At 32.3% G+C, this 15,186-nt stretch overlaps 1 protein-coding gene and 1 long non-coding RNA gene across 4 annotated transcripts in view; one reads left to right on the top strand and one right to left on the bottom strand.

The window, feature by feature from the left end:
- Positions 1-15,186, top strand: part of LOC128868163 (uncharacterized) — a 119,318-nt gene that overhangs the window by 74,030 nt on the left and 30,102 nt on the right. Inside the window, exon 4 of one of the 3 annotated variants that reach the window (XR_008455067.1) lies at positions 12,943-13,626. The exons of 1 other annotated variant lie outside the window; for it this stretch is intronic. This is a non-coding gene — a long non-coding RNA (uncharacterized LOC128868163). Of the gene's footprint in view, positions 1-2,115; positions 2,283-12,942; positions 13,627-15,186 lie in introns of those variants that run through there. One more of the 3 variants, XR_008455070.1, reaches the window with a different exon arrangement.
- LOC128868162 (uncharacterized protein DDB_G0283357) overlaps positions 1-15,186 on the bottom strand; it is a 71,680-nt gene that overhangs the window by 50,337 nt on the left and 6,157 nt on the right. The gene's annotated exons all lie outside the window — the stretch shown is intronic.

The following is a 15,186-nucleotide window of genomic DNA, read 5'->3' as shown; positions in this document are numbered from 1 at the left end:
ATAGATAAACTTGACGTAGAATTTGTTTAATATATAGACATTTGTGAGTATGTATGTATTATATAAAAATACCCTTTCCGCCTTGCATGCGCAGCCGCGCGCTGAATCACCTGAACGATTTGTCACCCAAGTGTGCATGAAAAATTTAAAAATTGTTACAATTCCAAGTGGCAGCGGCACTTTGAAGCCACCAACGTTGACGATATGTATGTATGTATACACATATGCACATACAAGCACATAGTTATTCACAGCTATTTATAGAGGAAGAAATGCACAAAACTGATTTGAATTTTAAGTGACTTTTAAATGCCACACAATACTATCCGTGGAGGCTGCGCGCATTTTCCAAAGCCTTTTTATGAGTCACTACGTACATATACTCACGCGCACATATGCAGTAATGGAGAAAAAAAAATGTATTTATATATTTTTTTTAGAAATTTTGTTACATTGAAAAATGGTTAGTCGTTTAGTGATAAGAATTTCTACGAGCTCACATAATTAGGTCGACTAAATATGTAAATTTTTTAGATGACTCACTAAGCACCCCATTCATTCTTGACGTTTTTTTTGTGTCTCCCTTTTCCTAGTGGGCACTTTGGCTGCACGTTGCAGGCAAGCAAATTTATTTACTTAATAAAATCACGTAAATATAGTGTCATTGTAAATATCAGTGTAAATATTTTTATGAAAATTTATAATCATCACACCATCGTTGACAGCATACACAGAGTAATAGCAACAACCCTGAATGCAAATGGTTTTTTTTTTATTAATTTTATTTCAAAGTTCGAGCGCACTTTGTCATACGTCAGACTGCAGGGAAAATTGGCAATTGCGTGCAAATGTTTTGCGCTTCGATTAACCAAATAGCAAATAGTTGTAAAATTTTATTATCACAATATTTCGAGCACTTATGCTATGTGTATCAATAGTTATGTATTTGCATTTGTTTTGTCATGCAAGCATATGTTTGCTATGTCTACTGTATGCCATAAAGTTCAATAAAAATCAGATTCGCAAAATGGCACCCCTAAAGCAAATGCCAATAGCATCAAAAACAGCTATTCGCTTGAGTGTTCAGCGCTTAACTGCGCTTACTGCAGTGATTACAGGCAGGCTCATGTATGTATGTGTTGTTATTGTTATTAGTTTCCTCTTCAATTTGCCTTTCATCCAGCTAATAAATTCTGAACCAACCATTACATGGCAGACGCTTTTATTGTGCAATAAATTTACTAGCTCTGCTTACAGTTTGTTCAACATTTATTTTTTTAATATTTTGCTTATTAATAAAAAAATGTTGCATTGTATATACGTTCAAAAGTATTGCAAGAAGTTGATAGTGAACACCATAAAATTACCCTGCAATTGTATGCCTGCGTATGGGTATCTGAAAAGCTTTCGTCGCCACTGAGCAAGAATTTTAAAGTAAGAACAAGGTGCAAAATTAATTGTAAATGTTCTAAAAAAATATAAAATTAGAAACTGAGTACGCCATCTCCGAAAGAATTCAATTAAAATAGTTTTTTGCCTGGGCTTTCCCGGCTATTACGAGCCTGCATGGGATTGTGGCGTCAATGCATGTGAAGTGGCATTTTAGGCGTGACTTGAAAGGGAGAGAAATATATCGAACAAATGGAGCTTGGAATAAGTGAAAATCTTAATTAAAGTGAAAAGAATGTCTTAGAAAAAATAATGAATCAGCTGGAAAGAATGTGTCTGCAAATGTGTGGAAAATTTATTTTGCTGTGATGGATTGTTGGTTAATATCTTTCTTCAGACAAAAAATAGAGCTATAGGGCAATAGCAGACATTTCTCAATGAATTGCCCTTTTAAATTTTTCTATTTCCAAATCTAATATACATTTCATGATGCACCTATATTTTTTGTTTTTAAAAACTCCATAATTACACTGGCTTAAAGAAAGTTGATCGAAAAAAATGCCTCAGTTCGCGCTCTACTTTTCTAATGAACTTAAGCGCGTTAAAGCGTTACATGGTTTCGAATGCTAAGAATATATATTTTTTTTAATTTGCAAGAATAAAATACTATATATAAAATTACTAAAAATACTAAATTAATATTAATATTTTGTGCACACTTTTCAGCACATGAAATATAAATATTCAGCACATTCACCTCTACATTCCGAAGCACCAGTCCAACTTGTCTTCAAGAAGTAGAAAAATTGATATTTAAGAGAAACGTGACAAAATGTAACGCCCCTCACCTACCTGGCCTAATGAATGCCACTTTCAAGGGCTCTTTTTCTTAAACTTTTATACTAGCCAGCGTTGGGCATAAGGCCCTAAATAGTTAATGCAATAAGCGGATTGTTAAGCCACTGAAGATTTAGTGATAATGAATGCCTTATTTTTTAGTGATAAGATTGAGAGAATATTTCATCTAGGCAGACTGTACTATGTAAAAGTTAATTTTCAAACGCATGTTGCCTCTTAAAATATTAAAACAAAATTTATAATTTTTTACAAATTAATTAAAAATTTTCAAAGACATATTTTTTATCGCAGTGTAAAGTAAGTAAAGGTCTTCACAGTTTTAGTATAAACTTAAAATTTGGATAAAATATATAATACTTTTTCTTCATTTATTGTTTTATAAATTTTGTTTTATTTTATTTAGTTGTCAAGCGCACTTCACCTCTTACAATGGAAAATATTATATAAAAAAATGTATGATCTAACAACTTTTTTATAAGTTTTTTTTAATTTATTTTTTTTACATTTTTCAATGTATTTAGTTCTCTAGCCCATATAAGTTTTTGTATAGTATATATTAAAAAAAAACATTAGTTGTAAAAACTTTTTTTTTGTTAAATTTTTTTTTTAATATTTAATTTTTAAACGCATGTAACATTTTAAATTGGAAAATATTAAAAACAAAAACAAACCACAATTTTTTATAACTTAAGTAAAATTTAAAAAAATTTTGTGTTTTTCATATGTGTGTATATGTGCGCGCATTTTTTTACTTTTTGAGGATTTTCTCCTAATTTCTTAGTCAAAAGCAATGAAACCTACAATATACATACAAATATCTTAGCAAATTTTCGCCATAAACTTCGAATTTGGAAGAAATGTATATTTTTTCTAAATTTATTCTGCTATTTCGAAAACGCTATGGCCTCAATACGATAGAAACAGAACGCTTAAGGTGATGGGAATCCCCCGCCATTCAATTTCCAAACTCATTGCGGTGTTCAGTGGTCATTGGGTGATCGGTACTCATGCGGAGAAGCTTGGAATTCCGTACAACCCCTATTGCAGAAGCAGTGGGGATCCTGCAGAGAAAGAGACTGTGGAACACTTTTTCTGCAAATGTCCGGCTCTGGCGGCTAGGCGCTTGAGATTCCTTAGTGTGCTCTTTGGGGATGACTTGAAGAAATTCTCCAGCGTACATCCCTTTTCTCTCCTCCACTACATCAACAGCAGTGGATGGCTGTAGACGGTTTTTCTCTCCCCTAAATCTTTTCACAAGTAGTGGTCCACATTATGATATCAAAACGGCACGCATGTGCTACTTGGAGTGTACCTGGGGTACTGTTGCTATCTTACCTACCTACCTACCTAAATTTATTACTTAATTTTTTTTAATATATCTAGTTTTCAGTCGCATGTAGCCTCTTAAATTTAAGACTTTCTAATTATTAATATTAATATTAAAAAAATATATAAACTAATTAAAATTTTGTAAAACATATTTTATATTAAAAATCTATTCAGTTAAAATATATGTTTATTTATTTTAATTTTTTATTTATTTACTTATAATATTTTTTAATATACTTAGTTTTCAAGCGCATGTAATTAGAAAATTAAAAAAAAAAAATTTATTTAATGCAATTTGTTTTGTTTACTTGTATGTATTTATTATTGCTATTATTATTATTTGTTTTTTTTTGTCTGAAGCAATTATCCCTATCTATAAGTCAAAAACAATGAAATCGGAAATAAATTTCTGCACGATTTAGCTATAAGCTTTGAATTTTGAATGCAATGGTTAATAACTTAAATCTTTTGGTTCAATAAAAACGATATGAATAGTCACCATTTTCCGGACAGATCCCAATATATAATATTTTTAGAAATTATTTTAAGGATTATTTAGGAGAAATTTGTCTTTCTTTCTTTTTTTTTATATTTTTTTTTTTATTTTGGGGTTTGGCGTTGTCCAAAGAATATTCAAGATTTACGAACTTATCGTGATTCCGTTTATGAATTTTTTTTTTTGAAATAACTTCTACCGAAAATTATGATATGCTGATCGCAACTTTAAATCGTTCAAGTCGTTCCACCAGATAGACTATAAAAGACGTATTATGGGGTTTTAGAATCATAATTAAAAATATGTTCTTATAACTATTTCTCACGCCCTTGCTCTCTCTTTATCTTTCTCTGTATCTCTTTCTCTATCTATTTCTCTATCTATCTCTCTATCTGTGTCTTTGTCTCTATTTTTCTTTCTTTTTGAAAATCCTTTCCTTGCAGTAGGTATAGTTTTTAAGTTAATTAAAATTAAATTCAACTAAAACTCTCCAATTACCAACAATATATTGATCCACATAGCCAACTACCAGAAAGTTGGTAAATATAATTAATTAATTACAGTTTGGTAAAAAATGTAAGTCATATGCCGGCTTTCCAAGGGTAACTTCTATTTTTACCATATTACAATAATACAAATATTTTCAAACCTTTTCAGATTTGTAGCGCTATGCCATGCCAATGAGCTGAAATAATAATATTTGCTTAAATGTTTAAAAAGAAGAAGGCAATAAATGTCGCTGTCAACCGAACCGGAGCTCGTTTGTTTATTACTTCAATTAGATGTCGTAATGCAATACTATATACTTCAAAAACTTAAATATCATATGCGTAGATAGATATAGTCATATAGTGCATCAACTTGAAATTTTTTCAGAGAAAATTTAGTCCACATCACAAAACACCAATAAAGAGGAATATGTATGAAGGGGTCTTTTTACAAGGCTTTTGTTTTAGTCACGTATTTTTACAATTTTTTCCTTCTAACGAAATTTTACCCATCAATGGTTGAGCCCGTAACCGTACTACGGCTTACTTCGAGGTTATTGTATGAAAAGCCATTAGAAAACTTTATTTTCATAGGTTGGACAATTTTTTTATATTCTTATTATTATTACCCCTAACTTACAGCCTAACAAAGGTCTTACCCTGAAGTCGATAAAACACGAGCTTTCACAAAAGAAATTAGTATTTTAATAAAATTGTATCAAAATTTTGTTATTTTATTATTTAATATTTTAATTATTAAATTTTATTTAATAATTTACTAAAGTAAATAACTAACATCTCATAAATAGTTTAAAAAAAGGTCAATAATTTCCTACTTAAGTGGTAAAAATACTAAGTCGACTTAAGTAATTTTGTCAAAAATACAAAGTTGTGTCTATTCTAGTATTTTCGCTCGCAAACACCTACACAGGTAACTAAAACAAAAACCATTTTTCCCTCACGTGCTCACATTTTCACTTAAGTTAATTAAAAGGTTTGTTATGTTCAAAACAGCTGTACCGAGCGCATTAATTTAAACTCAATTTTGCAAGCAGCTTCACCGAATACACAGAAAGCATTCACTCAACCTTTCATTCATGTGACAAGTTAGGGTTTTCCAAGCAATTTTAGCAGTAATGCGAATCGTGACAATTTTCAACTTTTTCACAAAAAAAAAAAAAAATAAATAGAGAAATGTAACGATGATTGCGCATTCCTTGTTAATTACCTTTTAGTGAAATGCCTCTTTCAAAAGGCACTTTACGACTACTCATGGAGTTGCTTACGGAATTCTGAACAACGCATTAAATAGTTTCTGTGGGAGCTGTAGTGTTGAGAAGGAGGCGGACTCCATTCAATACTTTCTGTGGAAAGGTTCAGTGCTTCAAGAAGCATTCTTTAGATTTCTTTAGTGGGACTCACTAAGATATTTTAAAGATCCATCCGTTTCATAACAAAAATCGATAAAAAAAATAGTTGTTTATTAAAAAACAAAAAAATTTTAAAAAAATTAGAAAAATTCTTCTTTTTTTTTTTAAATTAAAAAAAATTAGGAAAAACTTAGCAAAAAAAAAAACATTAACAACTCTTTTTTATCGATTTTTTCTAATTATTTTTCAACTTAAACGAAATTACAAAAAATCACCAAATCGCGACTCATGCCCGTTAATTTTTTAACACATTTCGCCTGCTCGCAAACAAATTAGCGTTAATCATGAGGAATGCGAATGCGAATGCGAATCTACGCCACTTTACTTTATGCACTGATGACCAAGCAACACCTGTCAATGCCAAACAAAAACAACAAAAGCCGACTAATCAATAAATTTGCAAAAGGTGCAAACATGGAAAAATGAAAAAATAGAAAAAAAAATATTTTCCATTATATACTGGGAGGAACTTTGGTGAGGGGAGTATAACTCAGCATATATAACAATGCACATACTCGTATATATATGTGTATGTGTGTGTGCACGCGCACAATCAAGTGTCAAACAGCTAAAAGGCGCACAAAAGACGGTGGTGCAAATTAGTTGTCGCCATCGTTGCTGAAAAAAAAGGAAAATAAAAAAATGTTTAACTGAAAAACATGTTTGTAGGCGGTTAGAAGTGCGGAAAAATCAGAAATGAAATATTTTTTCAGCTGTGCTGCGCCATTGCGCAGAAAAGTGTGGCCGTTAACGATTATTTGCATGGAAATGTTTGCTACTCCAAGTTTGTTTTGTTTGGTGGCAATGATTATTATCGACGTGTGCTGTTAATGTACGAGCATTAAAATTCTAATGGGAGGCCGGCCGGTCAAGTAGTCGAGTGCCACTGTGCCACGAACGCTGCCATCGTCGCTGCTGCTGCTATTGCTGCTGCTGATCAGGATGGTAATTGTGAATTGTGCAATTGTTGACCGGTGGCTGGGGGCTGAAAAGCTAAAAATACACGAAGCTTCTAGAAAATGGAAATATGGAAAAAGATTAAAAAAAATACTTGAAAATACTTGCTTACTCGTCATTTATTATATGTGCACATCCATACGAGCGCCAATCAGCGAGTGACTAGCCAGCGAGCAAGCAATGGATGGATAGGCAGACAAGGCAGTCAGCCACCCAACCACTCGCTTGCTGCTAAGTGTAAGCAAATAAAAATTCTTTAAATATTTGCATATGCATTTACAAGCGAACAGCGGGAAAATGGAAGAAAATAAAAAATATTAGACAAGAAATAAAATGTGTGCATGAAATACGATGAAGAAAAATTTAAAATAAATGTTAACATAAAAATAAAAAACATCAAGCAAAAAATGCTTTTGCTTAGGCTTACAGGTGCATTGGCTCGACTGTCGCCTCATGTCACACTATTAGCCATCAGTCAATGCCCGCCGTGGCGCACTACTCACCACACTCAACTTGACTGTGGGTTGCGCATGCGCTTAGCTGCAATTTATTAACAAAACAAAACGAAAAGAAAGCAAAACACAAAACAAAAACAAAACACGAACGAATATTAGCAATGCATCTATGCAAGCGCGCGTCCACACGCATGCGCCAATTTTAATGGGTCGCCCACAAATGCTGCGCCATGCGCCAATAAAATTTCCAACAAAGACCTATGAAAATTAAAGTCGTATACAAAAAACTTAAAATATTGACAAGTAAAAGCATAAAAATAAATTTAGGAAAAACAAATAAGTTTGTGGAAAAACAAGCACTAAAATATTGAACAACTATTGAGCCTAATTTCATGACAGTAATTTACACACAAATTATGGTAATTTACAAAGCGTTTACATGTGACCTGGGCAATAGACGGAGGCGAAAACGCCAAAGCCAGCAGCCGGGCAACATGGCTGCGGGTACGTGCATGTGTATGCAACTGCTTTGGCAGCTACGAAAATGTCGCACCTGACCTACAGTCGCCCGGCCTGGCCTAGGAGTGCATACGGGTAAGAAGTGGCGCATTTGCCGGCCAGCAACGGCAGCGACAGCGACAGCATTCGCAGCTACATATCAAATTGTGCGATGTCTGCACTGCTAGGTAATTAATCTAACTGCTTCGACTGCACGTACGTTGTTGTTTTTTTATTTTATTTTTTATTCTCGATCGCTGCCACTCAACTTTGTGACACTGTGTGAATGAAAAGAGTCAATAGCTTGAGCGTCCAGGTAATTGGAAAATCAAGCGAAGCCCGTCGTTGTGAATGAGAACGGAAAGAAAGAAAGGTGCGGACCACACCTTTGGTCCAGCAAATAGTTGAAGTGTAGCTAAGCGCACGTGCACTGGCGCTCAGACTAATGCCAGACTTAATAAATACTTATGAGCAACTCTGCCCCGCAACAATGTTGCAAATACAAAGCGTTGCAGTGGCAATTAATGTCAACGAAAAATGTTGCTGCCCCCTTTCTCCTGTGCTAAAAAAGGTGCTTTTAATTTTGCATGCCACATTTTAACGGCACATTTTTGGTGCTTTGTTTTTTGCTTTTAACTCGCTCGTTGGTCGGAAAATTTGCATCGGCGCCAGGAAAATTTATTCCGCCAACTTCACGCATGTGCCGGCCTGCACGCGCTACAACAGCTGTTATCTGGGTTGTAGTTGCTTTGTTGCATTTTTCGAATGCAACATAAATTAGCTGCAGCAGCAAGCAGTAAAAATTTGTTGGTACTTTGCATTTTGTTCATTCTCACTACTAAAAATTGCACGAAGTTTTTCGTAAACGCCTTTTTTATACTTTTTATATTTTTTTGTTTTTGTTTTTGTTTAAAATTGTTACTTTTGCGCATATTACTAAATTTTATGGCCTCTGCCATTTAGACTGCTTTTCGACTGCCACATTGCTAATGTTGTTGTTGCTATTGGTATTGTGAAGTTTGCTTGCGACTTAACTGCCAACTGCTGCTGTCAATGCTGCTGTTATATGCTTTGCTTGATATATGTTTGACATGTGAATTATTGCATGCCTAGTTGAAAATGCAAACAAAAAACAACAAAAAAAGAGAAACACAAAATTACGATAAATACAAAACCTATAAGATTTTATGCATCTTCAGAATTGCATTCAAAGTAGCAAACGAAAATGGAATAAATTAAATAATTTTATGGATGTACTACTCATTGTGCACAGTTAGCAGAGCTTCTTAATACGTCAAATCATTTTTAAACATACATATTAAGAGTTAATTTTATTCACTATTCAATTAAAAAAAAATGTTGGCCTTTTAACGACTGATATGCGGCAAGGTGTAACGAGGTTCAAATAAGAATTTACGCAGAAAATTCCAATGAAAATTAATTCAATATTTTCTTTAAAATTATGAAAAATTAAGCGGGCATTTTGAATGATAGGAAAAATAAAAATACGAAAGTTTTTAAAAAAGTTAATTCCGTTATAGATATGAACTTATAATACATTTCTAATGAAGTTATTAAAAATAAATTAAATTTTCATTCGAAATGGTCAGCATTTGCTCTCACACGAACTTTCAAACGATTGGCCATTCACCTTTTGCAGCACGCACGGCTTCCACGGATATTAACGTGGATGTCCGAACCAAAGATTGTTTGAGACTCTCCACATCTCTGTCATGCCAAGTTCTCCAATTCTGACCACAAACTGTAGGCCAATAGATTCAGATTTTGACTTCCAGACAGCCAATTCTCTGCGGCTATGAGCCTGGGAATATTGTTTTTTAGCCACTGCTGGGTGGTTTTTGCCTTATGGACTGGAGCGGAATCTCGCTGGAAGATCCAACGCTCCCCATTGAAGACTGCGCAACTGCTTCACCGTGCTTTCTAGGAAATCCTCCTGCTACACTTTTGCCCCGGTCGTAAATCCTTTCTTGCAAAATTCCAGAGAAGTAACGCTTTTACAAGACACTCCCCACCAAACCATTTAGGAGGCTGGATGGTGGCCACGCTGAACCTTTGGAACAACATTTGTTGCATCTTTAGAAGTTTTAGCATAGATTTTGTGGTTTTGCTTATTAAAAAACAGTGTACATTTTCGCATCTGTGAAAATAATACTTTCATGGTCGTTGATCGTGTGCCCCGAAGAAGCTGCTTGCATCTGTCGAATTTAATTTTTTTCAAACGCTTTGCCAAAAGATGAACAGTTGAGCGACGGAAGTTTTTCATGTGAAGATCATCTCTAATTAGTTTTGACATGAATCTGGTAGATAAATTCATTTCCCTGGGGATTATTTTCTGGGGACTTCTGCGCATTATTTCGCGACCGCCTTTTTTGGCTGCACTGGTTCGAACCACGCGAGGAGAAAAAATTATAAGTAAACTTCAAATTGTAACAATTTTAGTAAATGTTCAAACTTAATATTTTTACTTTTTAAGCCGCTTTTTCCTCTATTATTTTTGAATTAAATTATAAATGGAATTTGAATTTTAAGAAAAAATTGTAAACACAATTACAAGAAATTCCAAAGTTTTGGCATTTGTTCAGAATTACCAAATACTTTTTTTTAGTTTTCTCAAAATTTTTTCTTTTAGTTGATTATCACGGAACTTAGGCAACTTTTTTCGAATTTCCTAATATATATATTTTTTTCTGTTCAAAACTTTTGATTGATCAAGAAACCTCTTAGTCGTCTTGTGCGATTGAGGATATCTCATAATTGAGCAAATTAAATTATTAAGCAATTTTTCAAAAGTAATAAATAATATTCAAAAATATATTTTTTCAACATTGAAAATTTATCCACCATTAAGAGCAAAACTGCCTTGTGTGCTGCATACACTCCATATAGGTGGCGCAAAATTAATCATCCAATATTATTTTTGGAAAAACTTTATTTAAAACAAATTATGCTGAGTGATGGGCATATTTGTTTATACACTACAGCAGTCTGGTTCACAGATGTCAAATATGAATATAGGTAGCGCAAAATTAATCATCCAATTTTTTTTAATAACTGCTTTACTAATAATCATAATAATAATAAATTTTGTTTTGATTTTTACGCGCTCCATTACTTATCTATTTGTATACTGCAGGTGTCTCGTTCACCAATGTCAAATATGATTGACGTGCGATGCCATTTGTAAAATTAAAAACCTTCCGATAGAGTGATTAATTTTGCGCCACCTGGTATATATTATTATTTTTTCAATAAATTAATAAGTTCTACATAGCATCTAGAAACGCGGACTGTCAAACTAGTGTCAGTTGAGAACTGAAGTAATGTCTTACATGACCAGTTGTCACTGTCTGCAAGCCGTCAAAAACTGCCAATGCAAGCATTTACATGTCAAAGGGGTAAAAAACAAACTGTACCGCAAGCGAAAATGTGTAAATGAAAATGAGGAAAATAAAGTATTTATGCAAAGTGGCATTTTTTCTTTGTTATAACTTCTCATGAAGCCAAACGCAGTCACAAAACAATGTCGAGAAGTTTAAGTGGTGTAAAATGACTCTGCACATTATCACTATTACTTTGATAAGCTTTTCCGTAGTCATACATATATATGAAATATATAAATAAGTGAAATTCTTCTGCAAATCAGCAAATTTCTGTACGCCCTTTTGTCACAACAAAATGTGGTATTGCCAAGAAGTAAAAAGCACAGCCGCCAATTGCGTAGCCATTTTTTATTGAATATAAAAGTGTATGTAGTCATTATCAAGACTTAGCCACTGAATGAAAAACTGTCCGACAAATGCGCGCTAATAAATTTTCAATACTCCACTAGACCCGGTTGACCTTGCAAATTTTCAATACTTTTTTTATTTCATCATTTTTGGCTACCATTACAAATTACTTTTGATTCACTTTTCACCGTCGGCGATAACTGCTCACCTACCCGCAGTGCGACTATCACTTTCAGTGACTTTTGGCCGCTGACGCTAAGCATCGAAATCCGCGACACCACCAGCTGCCTGCCCAACACTGGCTGTCAACATCTTATTAGTAACGTGCTTGGGTATACACATACATACCGACACATGTTGGGATATGATATTTTTTTAATTTTATTCATATATTTTTTATATTCGCCGTATTTATTTATTAAATTGTCACCTTCTCAATTTTACCGAATAAAGAAGTATTTGCTTTTCAGCAACGACTTTATGACCTCATTATTAGACGCTGGTATTAAGCGCTGAGATGTGAAAAAAGCATAAATAAATGAAATAAAAATGAGAAAACGCAAAAAAGAAAAAATCGCATTTTTGAGGCAACTCTTTCTTATCTTGCGCGCAATTGTAGAAAAAAGTGAAAAATAATTATATGCGAGCAAGTGTATATTAATATTTGCGTATTCCTGGTGAGTGGGTGACTAATTGAAACATATGTACGTATTTGCATATGCATGTCTGTCTGCTTCGTTGGCTGCTTGACCAGCCGCCTGCCGGTTTCGGCGCTTTTGTATAAATTTGAATACGATTATTATGATGTATAATGTGCTATATGCTTTGTTGTTGTTTTTTTTTTTTGTTTTTGTAAATGTTCCATTATTAATAATCGCGCATTATGATACTTTCAGGCAAATATGTACAATTGTACTATGAAATTAATAATAAATGGTATCTACGAGTGAATGGTGTAAGCCGCTGCAGGGTATTTGCGTAGGTGGGACGTGTCATTTTGAAAAATTATTAATAATATATTAAGCTATGTACGAGTATGTGTATGTGCATTTAAATATTATACTTAAGCTTATAATTACACTCACATACGTGTGTGTATGTGTAAATATTAAATTTTTGAGTTGTTGTGGATTTTCAATGAAATTTTATGAGTAAATCGCTTGCAGCCAGAGAAATAATTGCCATTTTAAGTTTTATTTGAAGCTATCGATTTCTTGTGAATTTTATAAATTGCATAAATAAAAAATTTGTTTCTATGACAAATAATTATACTAAATAAAGCAATCATTGCAGGGAAACGGCTTCTTTGAAGCAACGTTCCTACTATGATTAGTTCTACGTCACCGGAACGTCCCGAATTTGCTTCTGGCCAAAGACTGCCACTGCAGCAGCATTCCCTGAAATGCATGGAGAACATTTCAAGGGACTACAACAACATCAACTGCCACTCCAGTACCACTTCCTGAAGTATATGGAGACTATTTCAAACTGCTACAACAACAATTACTGCCAGTACGCCAGTTTTCCATGAATAGTATGGAGAATATTTGGCTTTAAAAACAAAACAAAAAGAAATTTAAAGAAAATTATTGGAGTGTTTTAAGCAAAGAACAAATACTTTGTTACAAAACATCGTATTTCAATATTTTCTGTGCAATTAGGCTACAATTTTGAGCTTGATCTTATTTATTAGCAAAAATTAACGAAAATTTTGAGCGACTTGAAATTCGCACTTTGTTAGACTAAAATTTAATGGGCTATAAAACTGCGTACACAATTTTTTTTTCCAAAATTCTAATAAAAAATTTTGGAATTTTGATGCAAATTTCCTGAATTTTTATAAATCTTGTGCAAAATTTGGAACTTGGATTGTTATGGTATTTGTTGTAGAATTAACTACACATATTTTTATAAAGAAAAGTAATTGAAATTTTGATATAAGAACAGTCAAAATTCGTCCAAATGTGGATATAAACATTTTTCATTTTGTAAACTTCTTAAATTATATAAAAAATTTACATTTAAAAAAAATTATATTCTACCTATCATAAAAACCTGACTTTAAAAAAATTTTACTAGTCATAAAAATTCCACAATTTATACAAACTTCACATTTTATAAAAATTTTAATATATTTATTATAAAACATTTACATTTTATAAGAATTTTTTATTTTATAAAAATTTAACATTTCATAAAAATTTTACTTAAATAAAAATCTTGCATTTCGTAAAATTTGTATGTTTTATAAAACCTTTGTTATGAAAATTTTTTAGTTTATAAAAATTTTCAATTCATTTCGTAAAAGTTTGAAATTTCATACAAAACCTTATATTTAATAAAAATTTTACTTGTTATAAAAACGAGACATTTTATACATTTTATAAAAATTGTACTCATTATACGAACTTTCACTTAAAAAATGTTTCATTTTATAAAAATTTTACTCATTATACGAGTTTTACTTAAAAAATGTTTCATTTTATAAAAATTTTACTCATTATACGAATTTTACTGTAAAAATTTTTCATTTTATTAAAAAAGTTTCGTGTTATAAAATTTGTTATAAAGTATATATTTTTTAATTTTATCCCACTTTTGCTTTTATGCGCTTGATTGTGAATTAGTGCAAAATATTAAACCAAAATTAGTTTTAAATTTTTCCAAAATTCAAATTTTATTAAATTGAATCCACCTTGTTTATAAATATTATACGCAAGTAGCCTAAACATTGCAAAATATTAAAATATAACTACTATTAATTTTTCTAAAATCTAAAATTGGTATTAATTTGTAAGCGCGATTCGCTTTTATAATCGCAATTACTTAACTGTGCGTTTTATTTTTTTGTTCTAAGCCTTTTTTATTTACTTCTTTTCATTCGTATAAATTCAAAAGAATTCCGTATTGGAATTTTCCTCGCACCATTCCTACGCATGTCATTTCACGTGTGGCACGCATGTTTGCCGTGTCGCAATTTTCAACTATTATCACTTGTAATCTTCTGCACTTGTGTGCGCGTGTATTTATCACAAATTTCTTCTTCTTTTCTTTCGATAAACATTTCGCTATTTTATCTGCAATGTCATCGATCAATTTGCGCGCATACCAGACAGATAATAGAAAGTCATTTCACTTCTAATAAACAAGCCCAAATAACAAGCAGACTTTGGAATGAGGAGCAAAAAACAATGTTAAGCAACTAGGCAGCAACAACACTAAAAAACAAAATATATTGTATAATAATTTTACTTTTTTTTTAATTTAATGGAGCCTTGAAGTTTATGCAGATGAGCAACAATAATTAGCGAAAAAAATAAAAATCTGTACTTTTGTCAATATCTATTCCGCACTTTATTTGACTACGCTAATAAATCTTAAATTCACTTTTGTGGAAGCAAAACAACAAAAACATAATTTACTGCACTGCAATAAAATTAAATTATTTCCGCTGAAGAATGAAATTAATGAAAAAAAATGAAATATCTATATCTTTGTCTACCACGGAAACGCCACACGCTCCCCGTTAGGCAGGCA

This window comes from Anastrepha ludens, chromosome 6 (genome assembly GCF_028408465.1).
Source record: "Anastrepha ludens isolate Willacy chromosome 6, idAnaLude1.1, whole genome shotgun sequence".
NCBI lineage: Eukaryota > Metazoa > Arthropoda > Insecta > Diptera > Tephritidae > Anastrepha > Anastrepha ludens.
Note: the sequence above shows the minus strand (reverse complement) of the source record. Positions and strands in the feature narration are given on the sequence as shown.